The sequence below is a fragment of the Schistocerca gregaria genome, unplaced genomic scaffold, assembly GCF_023897955.1.
Source record: "Schistocerca gregaria isolate iqSchGreg1 unplaced genomic scaffold, iqSchGreg1.2 ptg000846l, whole genome shotgun sequence".
Taxonomy (NCBI): Eukaryota; Metazoa; Arthropoda; class Insecta; order Orthoptera; family Acrididae; genus Schistocerca; species Schistocerca gregaria.
Window position 1 is genome coordinate 187,501 of NW_026062210.1, and position 7,500 is coordinate 195,000.

Genomic DNA, 7,500 nt, shown 5'->3' on the forward strand with positions numbered 1-7,500 from the left:
ATCCTCCCTCGGCCCGCGCAAGGCGAGACCTTCACTTTCATTACGCCTTTAGGTTTCGTACAGCCCAATGACTCGCGCACATGTTAGACTCCTTGGTCCGTGTTTCAAGACGGGTCGTGAAATTGTCCAAAGCTGAAGCGCCGCTGACGGGAGCGATTATTCCGCCCGAGAGCATCCCGAGCCAACAGCGGCGCGGGTCCGGGGCCGGGCCAGGTAGGTCCGTCATCCGGGAAGAACCGCGCGCGCTTGCCGGGAGCCCGAGCGCCCAAAGGGGCGAATCGACTCCTCCAGATATACCGCCGAGCAGCCAGCCAGGACACCGGGGCTCTGCCCAACAGACGCGAACCGAGGCCCGCGGAAGGACAGGCTGCGCACCCGGGCCGTAGGCCGGCACCCAGCGGGTCGCGACGTCCTACTAGGGGAGAAGTGCGGCCCACCGCACACCGGAACGGCCCCACCCCGCGGCGAGTGGAAAGGCAACCGGACACGACCCCGCCGCGGATTGCTCCGCGCGGGCGGCCGGCCCCATCTGCCGAGGGCGGGGGCCAGTGGCCGGATGGGCGTGAATCTCACCCGTTCGACCTTTCGGACTTCTCACGTTTACCCCAGAACGGTTTCACGTACTTTTGAACTCTCTCTTCAAAGTTCTTTTCAACTTTCCCTCACGGTACTTGTTCGCTATCGGTCTCGTGGTCATATTTAGTCTCAGATGGAGTTTACCACCCACTTGGAGCTGCACTCTCAAGCAACCCGACTCGAAGGAGAGGTCCCGCCGACGCTCGCACCGGCCGCTACGGGCCTGGCACCCTCTACGGGCCGTGGCCTCATTCAAGTTGGACTTGGGCTCGGCGCGAGGCGTCGGGGTAGTGGACCCTCCCAAACACCACATGCCACGACAGGCGGCAGCCTGCGGGGTTCGGTGCTGGACTCTTCCCTGTTCGCTCGCCGCTACTGGGGGAATCCTTGTTAGTTTCTTTTCCTCCGCTTAGTAATATGCTTAAATTCAGCGGGTAGTCTCGCCTGCTCTGAGGTCGTTGTACGAGGTGTCGCACGCCACACCGCCAGCCGGCTGTGCACGCTACCGAGAAAGTACCGGTATGCGAACCGCCAGGCGACGGGCGCGCATCGCACGTTTAAGGAGACGCGGCCGGCCACACAGGCGACCACGACACTCCCACGTCTCCGAAGCGGGACAAACGCCGCGCGCTTCAGTATACGTAGCCGACCCTCAGCCAGACGTGGCCCGGGAACGGAATCCATGGACCGCAATGTGCGTTCGAAACGTCGATGTTCATGTGTCCTGCAGTTCACATGTCGACGCGCAATTTGCTGCGTTCTTCATCGACCCACGAGCCGAGTGATCCACCGTCCTGGGTGATCTTTTCCTTTTCAGTCTCCCACTGTCTCTTTCAAGACAGTAGCATTTGCGGGACTGAGGCGTCTGACGGCCCCTGTTCCACTATTTTTTTTTTGTGTCCAACGGCCTCACAGCCGATGGGCGTCGTACGGCTCCACACCGGAGCGGACAGGCACTCGGGCGAACGTCATTCAAAACCGGCGCCAGGCGCCAGGTACCGCAGGCCAGCCGCTCCAGAGCTTCAGCGCTCGTACCACACAACAACAACACTTCCGCTAGTTTTGAGAGGCACGCGTGGTTCCGCACGCGGCGCACGGCCACTGCCGTACAGGTAGCGTGTTGCGCGACACGACACGACACGCACATCGAAAGACATGCAGTCTAGTCGGTAATGATCCTTCCGCAGGTTCACCTACAGAAACCTTGTTACGACTTTTACTTCCTCTAAATGATCAAGTTTGGTCATCTTTCCGGTAGCATCGGCAACGACAGAGTCGATGCCGCGTACCAGTCCGAAGACCTCACTAAATCATTCAATCGGTAGTAGCGACGGGCGGTGTGTACAAAGGGCAGGGACGTAATCAACGCGAGCTTATGACTCGCGCTTACTGGGAATTCCTCGTTCATGGGGAACAATTGCAAGCCCCAATCCCTAGCACGAAGGAGGTTCAGCGGGTTACCCCGACCTTTCGGCCTAGGAAGACACGCTGATTCCTTCAGTGTAGCGCGCGTGCGGCCCAGAACATCTAAGGGCATCACAGACCTGTTATTGCTCAATCTCGTGCGGCTAGAAGCCGCCTGTCCCTCTAAGAAGAAAAGTAATCGCTGACAGCACGAAGGATGTCACGCGACTAGTTAGCAGGCTAGAGTCTCGTTCGTTATCGGAATTAACCAGACAAATCGCTCCACCAACTAAGAACGGCCATGCACCACCACCCACCGAATCAAGAAAGAGCTATCAATCTGTCAATCCTTCCGGTGTCCGGGCCTGGTGAGGTTTCCCGTGTTGAGTCAAATTAAGCCGCAGGCTCCACTCCTGGTGGTGCCCTTCCGTCAATTCCTTTAAGTTTCAGCTTTGCAACCATACTTCCCCCGGAACCCAAAAGCTTTGGTTTCCCGGAGGCTGCCCGCCGAGTCATCGGAGGAACTGCGGCGGATCGCTGGCTGGCATCGTTTATGGTTAGAACTAGGGCGGTATCTGATCGCCTTCGAACCTCTAACTTTCGTTCTTGATTAATGAAAACATACTTGGCAAATGCTTTCGCTTCTGTTCGTCTTGCGACGATCCAAGAATTTCACCTCTAACGTCGCAATACGAATGCCCCCGCCTGTCCCTATTAATCATTACCTCGGGTTCCGAAAACCAACAAAATAGAACCGAGGTCCTATTCCATTATTCCATGCACACAGTATTCAGGCGGGCTTGCCTGCTTTAAGCACTCTAATTTGTTCAAAGTAAACGTGCCGGCCCACCGAGACACTCAACAAAGAGCACCCTGGTAGGATTTAAACGGGGTCCGCCTCGGGACGCGAAAGCACCCCTTCGGCTCGCCCCACCGGCAGGACGTCCCACGATACATGCCAGTTAAACACCGACGGGCGGTGAACCAACAGCGTGGGACACAAATCCAACTACGAGCTTTTTAACCGCAACAACTTTAATATACGCTATTGGAGCTGGAATTACCGCGGCTGCTGGCACCAGACTTGCCCTCCAATAGATACTCGTTAAAGGATTTAAAGTGTACTCATTCCGATTACGGGGCCTCGGATGAGTCCCGTATCGTTATTTTTCGTCACTACCTCCCCGTGCCGGGAGTGGGTAATTTGCGCGCCTGCTGCCTTCCTTGGATGTGGTAGCCGTTTCTCAGGCTCCCTCTCCGGAATCGAACCCTGATTCCCCGTTACAACCATGGTAGGCGCAGAACCTACCATCGACAGTTGATAAGGCAGACATTTGAAAGATGCGTCGCCGGTACGAGGACCGTGCGATCAGCCCAAAGTTATTCAGAGTCACCAAGGCAAACGGACCAGACAAGCCAATCCGATTGGTTTTGATCTAATAAAAGCGTCCCTTCCATCTCTGGTCGGGACTCTGTTTGCATGTATTAGCTCTAGAATTACCACAGTTATCCAAGTAACGTGGGTACGATCTAAGGAACCATAACTGATTTAATGAGCCATTCGCGGTTTCACCTTAATGCGGCTTGTACTGAGACATGCATGGCTTAATCTTTGAGACAAGCATATGACTACTGGCAGGATCAACCAGGGAGCTGCGTCAACTAGAGCTGAGCAGCCGGCCGCCCGGGAGTGTGTCCCGGGGGCCCGCGCGAACACGCAAGCGTCCGCTCAATTATTCTGCAAACAGGAGGAGGCCGAGCTCCCCTGCACGATACACCTCGAAACCCTCTCAGGTCCCGGCGGCGCGCAGCGCCGTCCTAGGTACTTGGTCGGTTTCGAGAGAGGCGCAATCGCCCGGAGTTAGGCGAGTAGACGGTTTTAGTGCGAACACCCTTGCTCCCAACTGAGCTTGCCGCTGCCGACAGAGGCCCGGGAGCGTGCTGTCGTGGCATTGCCGGCGGGAGACAACACGCGCCACCTATGGTGACCGGCAGCTCCAACGCCAGCGCCACACAAGGGCAAAGCCCCACTTGGGTGCAGAAGCGAACTCTCCCAGCACAGCGCACGCGCCAACACGTCCGCACAACTGCGATACAAACCACCTGCGAGAACCGCTGGGGCGACCGAGCAGCAGACGGCGTCGCGGCGCCGAGTGCCAGGCGGCGGCGCATCCTCAACGCACACAGTCCTCAATCAGACCAGCACACTGCAGATGTCCACCGCGCTTCGCACCGGGCTCGGCTGAACCAACTTTGGCCGCCAGGCGCCGCGTGCAGGGTGCGCCGCAGCGTAGCTGCGCCGCCTGCCGAGCCCGTCGGCTGGCGCTCCTGCCACTCGGCGCCCCCCACCAGCCGCCTGTTGCGCGTGCGCCCACGCAGCGCGCGGCCAACACGCCGGGCGGCCCCCCTTCACCGGCCGGGAACAGTCCCACCAAGCCACCGCCGCGTATCGCTTCATACCCACATGGGCCTAGTCACGTGTGTGGATGTGGCGGGTACCGCTGAAACAACCAGTTAATAGCTGTACCGATCGTCGCCATCACAGATTCACCTCCAGCGTGAACAACCGCTCAACAACGGATTTCCAGTTCATTTGCGTATCTTGGGCAGTAAACGTAGATGTCCACCTACATTTGCGAATTCAACAATTCTTGCATGCCAGGATGTCATGTGTCACGACACGCTACATCAGACCACATACACACTGCGACATGTGCAGAAGAGAACACGTGGAAGGTGGCCCGCGCACGTATGCGATGTCCCTTCCGCGATCCACTGTCAACCGGCATCTGCGGCATGTCCCAGATATGGAACGCGGTCCACCAGGGTAGCACTTTGTGTGAGGCAATACGACAAAGTCGGAATACACGCGTCACTACATCACACGGCTCACGCTGACCTGACCTGACTCACCGCACCACCACCCCCAGCGACCCAGGGTGACATACAATGCGTTCGTACGTTCCTCCCACACGCCTCTACGGCGTACCACAGTGCAACCTAGCTGTTATTGGGAGACGAGACAAGTAGCATCGAGCACAACATATGGAAATTGAGATTCGACACCGTTGGGCACAGCCAGCGTACGGTCACACGTATCACACTACTTCACTCTGTACGTAACTACCGATGATCGGTACAGCGTGTGGGTTACGCGTACGACATCAGCGGACAATGGACACAGACCATACCACGACGTACACTGAGGGCGTCGACATCTGAACGCAACTGAACAGCTGCGAGGCTCATTTAACACTCAAACGCCAGACCGACCAGCTTGAGAGGACGGAGACACAAAGAGAGGGGCAGAGGGGGGGGGGGGGCGATATAGTCCTATTGCAGTACAATTGACAGTGGATAGCGGGAATATGTGGAAAGTAAGCAACACTCGCAAGACATCTACATGAGGATAACAACGACACCAGAGATTCCGAGCAGTGAACTATGTTAGGCAAAGGGACAACGTGGGTTAGGTTAAGGGACAACGTGGGTTAGGTTAAGGGACAACGTGGGTTAGGTTAAGGGACAACGTGGGTTAGGTTAAGGGACAACGTGGGTTAGGTTAAGGGACAACGTGGGTTAGGTTAAGGGACAACGTGGGTTAGGTTAAGGGACAACGTGGGTTAGGTTAAGGGACAACGTGGGTTAGGTTAAGGGACAACGTGGGTTAGGTTAAGGGACAACGTGGGTTAGGTTAAGGGACAACGTGGGTTAGGTTAAGGGACAACGTGGGTTAGGTTAAGGGACAACGTGGGTTAGGTTAAGGGACAACGTGGGTTAGGTTAAGGGACAACGTGGGTTAGGTTAAGGGACAACGTGGGTTAGGTTAAGGGACAACGTGGGTTAGGTTAAGGGACAAATTGAGTTAGGTTAAGGGACAAATTGAGTTAGGTTAAGGGACAAATTGAGTTAGGTTAAGGGACAAATTGAGTTAGGTTAAGGGACAAATTGAGTTAGGTTAAGGGACAAATTGAGTTAGGTTAAGGGACAAATTGAGTTAGGTTAAGGGACAAATTGAGTTAGGTTAAGGGACAACGTGGGTTAGGTTAAGGGACAAATTGAGTTAGGTTAAGGGACAAATTGAGTTAGGTTAAGGGACAAATTGAGTTAGGTTAAGGGACAAATTGAGTTAGGTTAAGGGACAAATTGAGTTAGGTTAAGGGACAAATTGAGTTAGGTTAAGGGACAAATTGAGTTAGGTTAAGGGACAAATTGAGTTAGGTTAAGGGACAAATTGAGTTAGGTTAAGGGACAAATTGAGTTAGGTTAAGGGACAAATTGAGTTAGGTTAAGGGACAAATTGAGTTAGGTTAAGGGATAATCTGGTACAACCACAGTTAGGTTAAGCGATAATCTGGTACAGCCACAGTTAGGTTAAGCGATAATCTGGTACAGCCACAGTTAGGTTAAGCGATAATCTGGTACAGCCACAGTTAGGTTAAGCGATAATCTGGTACAGCCACAGTTAGGTTAAGCGATAATCTGGTACAGCCACAGTTAGGTTAAGCGATAATCTGGTACAGCCACAGTTAGGTTAAGCGATAATCTGGTACAGCCACAGTTAGGTTAAGCGATAATCTGGTAAAACCACAGTTAGGTTAAGCGATAAAGTTGGTTAAATTTGGTATTGTGTGGGAAGGGGGCAGAGAGGGGGGGGGGTGGATAGTGGTGGCAGTACGCGGATGCCTGAGTCACCGTCAGATACGTCACGTCGGTTCGATGCTTGTAGCAAGAGGCTGGCGGGTCTGTGTCTCTCACTTCTGCAATTTTTCATGTGGTATAACACGAGGGCGGGTGGTGATATTTGGTGCCCCTCTGTGTAGGATGTGTGTTGGTGGTGTTGGTTTATCTGAGCAATGGTAGTTGTCGGAGGAGTGTGGTATTGTGCTTTTATAGGTGGACCTACTGGTCTGGTTATCATAGTGTCGACGGTGCAATGTGGCAGAGAGGGTGCACTCGACATTGTCGCATTCCAGATGTTTACGTATTGTGTGTCTCCGTTGCAGGCCGAGAGTAGTGCATGTTCGAGTGTCTGGCTGACGTGCGATTCACGTTGTGTGCCCAGTCTTACAGCACGTATAGGGACATTCGCATAAATCATCTATATGTGGCCTTGCATCATTTACTAAGCAGTGCCGTGAGACGACCGAACTATTAGGAAAGTACTGATGTACCGCATAATGTTTACCTTCCACCACACGGCGAGTATCGACTGTGCCCAGCGTTGCCACCGCAGGCAGCGGTCACCGTCACCATTGTGCGGCGGAACGGAACATCTATATCCTCAGAGGAGCACTCTTTGCCGCCGGGCGTCAGGTCTCGCGGCCTGCCGGCCAGCGCCCATGACGAACTTACTGCATGTATAGGGACAGCGGGAATTTGGCATACTTGATATAACTCTTCATGAGACGCAAGATATAGGGGTGGATTGCAACTTACGACTGCGAGAAAAGTCCGCCGTTCATCCGCCGGAGTTGCGATTTCGGCGGGGCACGTACGGTCGCGGGTGGAGCACTTGGT

At 54.6% G+C, this 7,500-nt stretch overlaps 3 non-coding genes across 3 annotated transcripts in view; all 3 read right to left on the minus strand.

The window, feature by feature from the left end:
• The window catches only part of LOC126322945 (large subunit ribosomal RNA), a 4,222-nt gene extending 3,188 nt beyond the window's left edge, over window positions 1–1,034 (minus strand). Inside the window, exon 1 of the ribosomal RNA XR_007559341.1 lies at window positions 1–1,034. This exon is cut by the window's left edge and continues 3,188 nt beyond it. This is a non-coding gene — a ribosomal RNA (large subunit ribosomal RNA).
• Window positions 1,035–1,222: 188 nt separating this feature from the next.
• LOC126322906 (5.8S ribosomal RNA) lies at window positions 1,223–1,377 on the minus strand. Its single transcript, XR_007559305.1, has one exon. It is a non-coding gene; the product is annotated as a 5.8S ribosomal RNA (ribosomal RNA).
• A 369-nt stretch (window positions 1,378–1,746) lies between these two features.
• LOC126322944 (small subunit ribosomal RNA) lies at window positions 1,747–3,632 on the minus strand. Its single transcript, XR_007559340.1, has one exon. It is a non-coding gene; the product is annotated as a small subunit ribosomal RNA (ribosomal RNA).
• Between the last annotated feature and the right edge of the window lie 3,868 nt (window positions 3,633–7,500).